The sequence below is a fragment of the Clytia hemisphaerica genome, unplaced genomic scaffold (genome assembly GCF_902728285.1).
Source record: "Clytia hemisphaerica strain Z4C2 unplaced genomic scaffold, Clytia hemisphaerica genome assembly, whole genome shotgun sequence".
Lineage (NCBI taxonomy): Eukaryota > Metazoa > Cnidaria > Hydrozoa > Leptothecata > Clytiidae > Clytia > Clytia hemisphaerica.
In genome coordinates this window covers 1,698,552-1,709,293 of record NW_027103394.1, presented here as the reverse complement: position 1 = coordinate 1,709,293, position 10,742 = coordinate 1,698,552, and the positions used below count along the sequence as shown (strand labels likewise).

The window sequence follows — 10,742 nt, the reverse complement described above, 5'->3', positions numbered from 1 at the left end:
CATGGGCCAGCCCCAGCTCCAATAAAAAATGTATCTTTGATTCCTGTCAATTTTGCAAGTTCTTCAAATTTGTAGATCTAATATAAAACAACAAAATAAACCAAAATCCATCAGCTGATCAAAAATATTATAATTTAAAAAAGAAACTGCATTTCGCGGGTTTTAATTTTCGTGGTTTTTTCCATTCTGGAATTTTCGCGGGTTTTAATTTTCGCGGCTTCCCCCTTTTTTGGACAAATTTCTTTCATTTTCCTAGGGATTTTTCAAATTTTTCGATAAAATTGGAAAAAATTGTATTTTGCGGGAATTAATTTTCGCAGTTTTCAACTCTCAAAATTTTTTCGCGGATCAAATTTTCGCGATTTTGACGAAAAACCGCGAAAAATGCTAAAATTAAAACCTGCGAAAATTAGTTCCAATAATGTAGTATATTAACTTGTAGATATCATACAAAAATGTTATGATTTTCAAACCTTGTCTCTTTGAACTGTAGGAACAAGATATGGTGGTCCACCAACATCTAAATTCTTTGGACTGCCACAGATTCCTACAAAATTACTATTCTATTAATTAATCACATAATACGCTAACGTACTGTAACGTACATTATCACGATATTGACAAACATGTGAATATATACAACAAACAAGTCGCTTATATTGAATTGAAAACTATTCCTAATAGCACTCTGTCTCTATTATTACTATTGTTGAATACCGTAAGTTGGTCTAATCCCGACATCCCTCATCTAATTCCAACAGGTTGGAAACATCTTATTATTTTTTCAATCACAGTGACTACAACCTTCCTTTTAATCTGATCTCTAGAAGGTGCCAAATGAAATTTTAAATCTCATTGATCGGCTGATTGGTAATTACCAAACCTAACAGACTTGAATTACAATTGAAAAATATATTACCAAAACTAAATCGATCAAAGAAAAACCCAACTTTAACAAGTTTGAGATGTTTACAACAGGCTAAGTTTGTGTCCACACTATATCAAAAGCGTTAAAATTTCATACTTTGTTACCTTTGGCAGCTAGTCCCCATGGTTTCTCCGTCAAATTTGGACAATCAACTTCATTAACTGAAACTTCTTTGAAGTACTTTGGCAACCCTTGGGATAGAACTAGAAGTAGAAAGATTGAAAAGATAAATGTTATTGACAAGCGTCAGAATGGTTCTTGAATGACCATCAAATTTTACTGGCTACTTATATCAAGAGTAAGTCTGGTTTAAATATTAGAAAATATCAACCCCCAGTGCTTATCTATTGAAGATAATCAAGTCAAAAAAATAATACCCAAAATTTTGCCATTGAATCTCAATTATTGCATTCAATTTGTTGAAGTTTTGTTGGTTCTATTCAATCAAATCAATAACACACTGATATGTGATGTATGATTAGTAAAAGTGTGTACAAAATTTTTTGTTGTCATTGTTCTTATGCTGGAGTCAGTCAGTTTTTGATTATTCAACATGAAACTGTAATTAGGGATAAGGCCAAAAAAAGGAGTCTTGTTTCCGGAAATGCGGGTGACAAAAAAAAAACTCACCCGGGCAGCCACAAATTTTTTTTTCTTCACATTTTTAGATTTTTCTAAAACACTTGATTTTTTTCTCTTTCTATTTATGTATAAATGTAAATTGTATAAAAATGTCTGCGATCAAATGCACGTGGAATATAAACAAAAAGCATTGTTAGAACAAACAACAAACAAAAATAAAAGAGAAAGCCGAAATCATTTATATTTAAGATTGACGTCACAAATATTATACAATACCAATATTTAATAAGAATGTTCGTTCGTCTTTGCTGTATATTATTTACTCTGTTACAAAACCTTTGTTTTCTTGAGAAAACGTTTAGCTTTTTGAGCCTAGTTGTCTGAAATATTCAGTTTAAATTTCTGACAGCACAAAAAAAAAATTTCTTTTTTGCGGCTGGGTTACTTTCAAAAATAAGTTCACCCGAACGATTTCCAGAAAAAAGACTACTTTTTTTTTGGCCTAAGTCCATGCAGCAGCAGGTTACTTCTTTTTACAAAAAAATTGAGTTGGTGACAAAATCATCACCGAAGTTTCTAGTTTTATCCCCAAAACTTTACACTCTTACTGTTGAACTTAAGCGATTTTACGGTGATTTTACCTACGAAAAGGAAAATTTCGGGTTTGTAGTGTTTTTTTACCTGCCATACCCGTTGCGTTGTTTCTATTGACGGTTTGTGCTACTTCAAAAATTCTCCAAAAGGTTCTCCCCCCATCATGAATCTCTCCCCCAATCAGCTTTAGTGCCCCCCTAACATTTGAAAAGTGGGTGATGAAACCAAGTGGAAAGCTACAACAAAATGCAAAATAAATACTTGAAACGAGGTGATGCTATCCTAAAGTATTATATCAAATGGAATGAATAAATTTTACTCAATAAGTAATGTACTGTCAACTGCTCTTGGGACAATTGGTTGAAACATTGGACTGTTGATATCTGGCCTGTATTTTCAGTTACTGTGAAATCTCTTTGACAACAAATTTGTTTTGATAACTCCACCAAGTTAAATCAATCATACTTTCTGCCATAACATGTTGCGATAACTTTCACTGATAGAGCACCCTTTTTAACTTTTTTGTTTTCATTCAAAATGACCGGACGCCGATTGGAGAATTAGAGAACACCAGCCGCCTAACCGCCTATCGCCCAATGGGATTGACAAATAAAGAGTGTGTAGCTTTGCCACTAATTTGGTCTTCTTCGTTCCAGACATTCGCGTGTTTTCCACTACAAATTTTTTTCATATTTCGATTTAAAAGCCTACTCTGTGCGAAAGAGAAATTGTGTATTTTTTAATACGCCGTTCATTAGCTCAAATCAAACTGTGAAGTTGGGTAAATTGCATCAGTAGAGGCAAACATGAATAGCCGTCAAATGAATGACCTATCTGGTCATTAAAATACAAACTTAAATCAAAACAAAAATGGTAGAGTAGAGCTGCGAGCGAAGCTTGTAGTTCATTTGTTTTGAAATTTTGCTGCTTTGATTGGTCAGTCATTTAAGGGCTATGCATGTTAGCCTCCACTGATACAAGTTGCCCAACTTCACGGAATGACTTTGGAGGTTCGGTGAAATGGTGGCCGAATTGCGGTCCCATGTTTTGTCAGATAGTCCCAAGTTAGAGCAGTTGACAGTAGAGATAATACTAAAGATAAGTTATGCCACACATAGCACACAGCACCACAGCACACAGCACAGAAGATAAAAGAAACTCAACATGCCGAGAGCATCCAGCGAGGGCCTTTTTTAAATATCTGTTTCCCAGGGATAGCCTTCCTGGAAAATTTGATTTGTTGGCCAAAAGTTTCAAAAATCTTATTCCTAGAAATGAAGATCTGTTTTGCTGTTTCTCCTCAAAACTTAAATTTTTAATCTCAAAGTATTTTATTCCCTAGAAAATTTGTGGTCTGTTTCAACAATTTTCAGAATAGTACGGGCCGATTTTACTTTCGTTTTGAGTGTTTTTATTTTCGATTTCAAGCCAACATCTTAACAACGGGGTGCTCGCCCATAGTTACAGGGGTTTGTGCAAAAAACTAAACATAGAAAATTTTCGAAATCCCCCATTTCAATTAATGCAATGAAAAATGAAACTCTTCTATGTTTCACTTTTTTGCACCTATTCTTCAAAATGAAAATATTTAAGATTTTAAGTTCTTCTTTTATTCAATGATTTTTCACAGCACTTTGTTGACAATCTAACTCTCGCATCAAATTCCCGCTTTCTTCAGTAAATTGAAGATGAGAAAAAACCTAAGCCACGGATGACAGATTGAAACAAATATATGAAGTGTGGGATTTTACAGCCACCCGTCGTGCTAGGCACTGGAAGGCCACGGCCCATGGGATGGACCAGGGGTTTAGGTACCCCCTAAGAAAATAGGTACCCCCTGAATTTTAGGTACCCCCAAACAACAGACGTTAGAAGGTACCCCCTGTGAACAATTGTTTTTCTGTATATGTCAAGAAATGAAAAAATTGTATATTTTTTATAATTAAAAAGAATAATGTCAATGATAGATAGATAAAAGCAAGATATAAAATATAGTTCCCCAGCCCCCAGACCTTACTGTATAAAAGTTAGGCACCCCCAGAGATCATAGGTACCCCCTGAAATTAAAAAAAAATCCAGCCCAGATTTTGGTTGTAGCCCCCCCCCTGCGGGCTGGGGGGGGGGTTCATGCCATGCCACGGGTGCCAAAAAGAAGGCTGTTTGAAATGCAGCAACCTCATTGGCGGAAAATTTGATAAACAGCTGCGAAGGAGCGCTGTGGTATAGTTGTCATTGACCTTGGTTACTGCACAGGCGACTGAGGTTCGATTCCCACTCGCAGCGGTTCACTTGGCAAGTGAATGAACCTTCGCCCGGGTCAACCCATGCCATGTGAGGGGAATTGGGTAGTCAGTCCAAGGTGCTGACGGGGCGCTCATTGAAAGCGTCTATAGTTGCGAAAATAGGCCTCAAAGCCTCCTGCAACTCAACCAAATAGAAATAGAAATAGAAATGGGAAGCAATCAGTAGAAGAGACCACTTTCGTTTTTGTTGCAGATTTCTATAAAGATTTCTCTCAGGGATTACTTGTCAATGTACATGTACACATGGTGTTGTGTCAACTTGTCAGCATTGTATTGTTGTAAAAGGAAAAGATAAAAAAGGTAAGTCTAGCCTAGTTTCTACTCCTGATTTACCGTCAACTGCTCCAACTTGGGACTATCTTACGCAACATGGGACGGCCATTCCACCACTATTTCACCAAACCTCCAAAGTCATTTGATTTGAGTTCAATGAACGGTGTATTAAAAAATACAGGATTTCTCTTCTGCATCGAGTATGCTTTTAAATCTAAATATGAAAAAAATCCGTAAAGGAAAACACACGCGAATGTGAGCCTTTGACGTCACTCGCCCGGCAAGTTACACACTCACTATTTGTTAATCTCATCGAGCGGTAGGCGGTTAGGCGGCTAGGCGGCGAAGCTCTCTAATATTCTCCATTCAGCGCCCGGTCATTATAAATGAAAACAAAAGATAAAAAGGGCGCGCTATCATTGAAAGCTATCGTGACATGTTATGACAGAAAGTATGATTGATAAACTTGGTGGAGTCATCGAAACAAATTTGTTGTCAAAGAGATTTAATAGTAAGTGAAAATACAGGCCAGATATCAACAAGTCCCATGTTGCGTACACTCGTCCCAAGTTGGAGCAGTTGACGATAGGTTTAAGTTTTGACTGTCTGTTCTCCCAAGCTTATATAGAATAGGATATCTGTTTTCTCCCAGAACATTCAATCTGTTTCCAAGGCAATATCATCTTTTTGGAAACAGATATCTGTTTCTCAATTTATATTATGCCAGGGGATGTCAATCGAAAAATTTGATTACCGAATCAATCGAACTTAATTGCGTGAGACAATGTTAGAATGCGTGAGTCCTATGTCCAATGCCTGAGAGTTGACACCTCTGCATTGAGCCTCGGGAACTCTTCCTTTGCGTTAACCCTTTGTCCGCTACCTATCATTATTCCCAATACTATTCTCGTGTCTTTCTTCTTCAGGAAAGGGTATAGTATTTTGGGCAGCTGGATTTCAAGCACAACCATGTGCTTTTTTATAATACTTTTCCGGTTTTGATCATGAGGGTAGGTAGGATTTTTACAAAGTTTCGTGTAAGATTTCCGTCAATTTCATTTCCTTCGTGTACACTTTGTTTCATAAAGGTCAATCCGTAAACGGTACCCAAGGCCTTAATCGCTATCGCAGCCAAAATTCCCTGGCCAAACCAGCATTTTGATACTCTTTCTCGATTGTTACTCCTCTGGAAAATTGTTTTCTTCTCGCCGCTTGTAATGGTCTTCTCCTGAAAATTGATAATGGCTTTCTCAGCACTTAAGATGTCTGTCCCAATTATCGCTTCTTGCTCGATACCGAGGACTACCAGGAAGTTTTGATTCTTTAGTGATTTTGGATCGACAATGCTCGTTGGAATGATTACACTTCCTGTATTTTCTATTTCTTCTCCAGTTATGGAATTCAACGTTGTGTCGGTAACGTGTGTTAGAAATGGTGCTATTTCTGCAGCGTCCCAGATATCATTGTTTAGTAGTGAATGTGCTGACCCAGTGTTGATTAGTACCATGTATGGTTTTGTTTCACCTTCTATTGACAGGTAAACTCTGGTTGTGATTCCATATTCTTTTTCTTGATAATCTTATTTTATTTTGACTTGATACCGCAAGTACATGTCTTCGTCTTGCTCTGTTTTTATGGGAGTGTCCACGTTTCTCGTTATGATGCACGTACGTGAATACGTACGTTACAATTCTTCTTCGTCTGCATTTCCTTCTTCATTTGCATTTTCGTCTTCCTGTTTGTTGACAGTCTCCGTCATCAATCGTCTCCCGTGGAGTTCGTTTCCTCTTTATTGTGGGAAACGACAAGGCGAGGAAGTAAAAATAAAACATTTTAAAGAACGTGATTGACAAATTATAAAATGAAGTCCAAACGAACGACTTAAAATTCAGAAACTATGAGTGCCTCCTCGTCGCTACGCTCCTGCGGGGGCAATAATGTGATGCCGACTCACGTCAAGGTCGACACCACACTATTAACGGCTGGAGGACTAGTCCAAACAGCAAACAGAGAAGGGGAAATTGTACGTATTTCTGTCCATGTTATATACTATCTTACATTCAAAAGAGCTCTTACCTGACATATATCCAGAAACCACCTCCTGCTATCATATCCGAAACTAGACGCCCAGATCAGGCGATCTGAACAAAGCAAAACACTTTCAAGATCACTCAGCCGTAACGAGGGCGTTACGGGCGTTACGGGTGGTTTCTGGGCGTAGTAGAGAGGCTATAGAATCGCCGGATTCTGTACACCCTCCCCGCCCTGTTAAACAGGTTAAACAGGCAGTTTTCCCTTAATGCAATTCAAACAAATACATGGGATGACCAGGACATTTCCGTCTGAACCAGTACAATAGCAAATTCTATATAATAATCCTAAAAATACTATGAAAATAAACATTAAATAATCTAAACTCTAATGATAAATACTATTCATATAATCCACATAATATAAGGTTAACACCTTTTCAGCCCGGCGGACGAGTATAGTCGTCGAGCATACGTTCCGGCGGACGAGTATAGTCGTCTTTTTGACGACTAAGCTATATTTCTCCCATTGGCTTCTTTGCTAGCCGTAGAAGTAAAGAGAAACGGAAAGTAGAGGTTCTAAGCTTTCTTTTGATATATGGTGATGTAATGTTTTGATCACGTGGTGAGGCAGCAGATTTCGGAGAAAAGGTAGAGAAAAACACTGAATCAAGATGGCGACCAAGAAATGGGTTTTTCCAACTTACTGCTAAAGTTCTTGGATTTTTTGACTGGTTTAGGCCACTTTTTCTTCATGGAAACATTGTTTTTATAATGGCAAAACATCCAGTAAGTATAATCTTATATTTTTGTGTTTGGTTTTAGCATCAAAAATCCATTATTTGTCATTTTGACCACTTTTCTCGACAAACCATCGGAGTCGACCCAAACTTACAGTACTTTTTACTTTTTATTCAGGTTGGAGCATGGAAAGTGGACAAATTCAATGCCAAAAGTGTTTTCTACACCTCATTTATTTCAAAGGAGCACCAAAGAATTTGAAAAGCCTGGATTTATGTTGAATTGCACACTACTTCTTCCGCTCCACCAGCAACGGTCGATCGATCCCCGAAATTCTTGGCTCATAACGATGTCCTGATTACAGCTTATATGGATCAAAATGATGGCAGGAACCACATAACAGCCACATGGAATTATTATGATGACATTTAGCATTCCTTATGGGCAAAAGAGATCAGATTTGATAGCAATGAGTTTGCCTCAAAGGCTTACGGTTTTTGGAAACTTTGCAACTGTCGCCGACTATGCCATCTAGTTTCACGGTAGCCGATACCCTTCAAAGCTTCGGAGCTAAGAATACTGACTGAACGTGTTGTTTAGATAGTTGGGGAATACTTTTACACACATTTTGATGTTGTAGCTGCTTCTGGAAACACTTATCATCAAAATACTTCAAAATTGTATATATTGGATTTTTTTAGCCGAAAATCGTGATTTTTGGCAAAAGTGACCGATATTTGGGAGGCTGGTGTGACACATACCAGATTTTTTCTGGATGCTGATTTTTGGTATATTACTTCAAAATGATGTATAGATTGATAAATAGCCAAAGACAGATTTTTTAATTAACTTCCCCCCACTTTTTTTTGCTCTAGAAGTGAAAAATGCAAAAAAAGTGACATTACCGCAAAACGTGAAAAAAAACTGTGATTTATGTGATGCTACCATTTTTGTAGGAATATTTTATTTGGATTGGTACTTGGTCTAAAAGTTGTAGAATTTAAGTAGCTTTTCAGGGATACCTTACTTTTTTTCTAAAGATTCCTAGTTCTTGAGTTATGATCAAATAACTGAACATGTCTATTTTCTGAAAAAATGTTGCGCGCTGACAGCGTGAAAATTTAAAAAGTTGCGCGCTGGAAAGGTTAACTGTTTAAATAATGAAAGTTTTTTTTTTTTTTTTTTGTAAGAACATATTTATCTTATGATACGTAATATAAGGTGTAATAAGGGAGCAGGGTGGATATTTTCCATTCCACATAACATAAGCCATATTATTCCTATTCCACGGGGAATAGTGAAATTTTACGTGCCAAGGCTAGGATAGAAATTGTCTGTTGTCTATGGTGTGATGGCTGATTGAAAATTAGGGCTGAAAACATGGTAGCGACTATTGTTTTTCCCGTGGGAAAGTTCTTCGTTTTTTTTTAAAACAGTTCATTTTTGTTGTCGGCATTGCGTTTCGCTAGTAATTGGTGGCATTTGATTGGTGGATTCTTTTCGACCAATCGTTGTGAATGTACGGAGAATGTCCCGTGGGAAAGTTATTCGTTTTTCTGAAAAACATCTCATTTTTGTTGTGTTGTTTGGAATTACTTGTAACTGGTAATTGGTGGTATTTGATTGGTAGATTCCTTTCGACCAATCGTTGTAATTGTACGGAGAATGTAGTGTCTTTGGCAGTAATACATCTTTCATTGTCTTTTTGGATACAAATGGATATGGAGCGACCCTGCAAACTGATTTTGCTTCCAGTTAATCGGCGTTGGAACGCCGTGTGGTCCTGTGCCACATGCCATGTCACCAACCTGGCGATCTGTCCAGGGTGCTTAAACGTTAAACCCTTTGACAATAAAAACGGATCTGTCACGGCTACCAGATGTTGTAGCCGAGTTTGGCGTGGTGCCGACGATTTTATTTGCTGCTAATGCGTCCTGGTGAGTGGTTTCTTTTTCCCTCTTTTTCCTTCAGGGGGTTCATCCATCGTAGGTCCTTCTGGGTTGGTTAAGTTTAGTCTTCGTCTTGGTATTTCTGTTTCCTACCCTGGCGTCCAACTTATTTCAATCTATTCCACGGCCCTCCTCCTTTTTACCTGTACTGTAGCATTATCCCAGTGCTTGCCTAGCAGACGAATAAGACACCGTGGGTGAGTGAGTCTAGCCTAAGAAAGGGACGGGCTGAAGGAACCTAGGGGAGTAGAACCTAATCCTATTGTAGACACGAACGAGAGACTATGCAGTTACAATAAAAATAATATTTAATAATGACAACGCTCTACAATCGTGCTGCAAATATGAAAAGGATACTTACAAACCTATGTCCTGAGCAGGTCCGCCGCCGATCGCCGCCGAAACAACACTGAAGTTTAGGAGGGCTGGACAGCAATTGCTATATGTTGCTGCCCAGTGGAGCGTGGGGGGCGCAGTTGGGCGTTAGAAGGGCGCTAGATACGATCAGTAAAGGTATAGCCGAAGGAACTTTAGTACATACCTATATTAATAGACTTCCCTCGCCCTTCTAGGTGAGATTTAGTCGAGGCTGATAGAAGAAAGTACGTGTCTCATGGTTATCGCTTGCCTATGAATTTCCAGTCAGGTTCTATTCTATATCTATAGAACCTATCTCTTTTTTATATTCAGGTCGATCAATTTCTAAATCGCTGACGAATTTCACAGCTCAACTTGTCACTACAAAGTAAAATTTTCGAAGTGTTAGAGGCACACACAAAAAAAGGTTTCCCACAAAATAGATCTCTCTCCTAGTGCCTGTGTTCCTGTCCCGATTATACCCCCGTTTCGTATCAAATGTGTAGGTAAAAAAAATTGAATGTCAAGTTTCAAAAAAATATATTTTGTAGTTCCAGCCAAAACTTTCTCAAATTCCAATAAAAATTTCTCCTTGGGATAAGAACACACGGCGTGTAAAGGATGAGGGTACGTGGCCGTATTCCGACTATCGAACACAAAATTAAAAAAAACTATTCAGCTCAATTCTCAAAACCTCAAGACACGTTCAAATTGGATTAAAGAAATAACTATACTTACACCTCTGTGTCTTTTCTGTAGCTCCACTGTCATGGGATGCGGGTAGGTGACTCGAATAACACTACATTTATTGAAGAACTAATCTGGAACCCGACGCTAGAAGAAGGGGAGAGCCTTTAGGGCATTGTAGAATTCAGAACACAAGCATATCGAGACGAGATTTAATTTCGACATATCCGTTGTTGACTTCTTCAGTAATTTAAAAACATAACAATTAGCGATTGAAAATGTATTCAAATACAATGTT

At 37.9% G+C, this 10,742-nt stretch overlaps 1 long non-coding RNA gene across 1 annotated transcript; it reads right to left on the bottom strand.

Moving 5' to 3' along the window:
* Positions 1-6: 6 nt before the first annotated feature.
* LOC136824880 (uncharacterized) lies at positions 7-1,135 on the bottom strand. Its single transcript, XR_010849184.1, has 3 exons — positions 1,033-1,135; positions 474-547; positions 7-77 (listed from the first exon to the last, which is right to left on the bottom strand). It is a non-coding gene; the product is annotated as an uncharacterized lncRNA (long non-coding RNA).
* Positions 1,136-10,742: the final 9,607 nt, after the last annotated feature.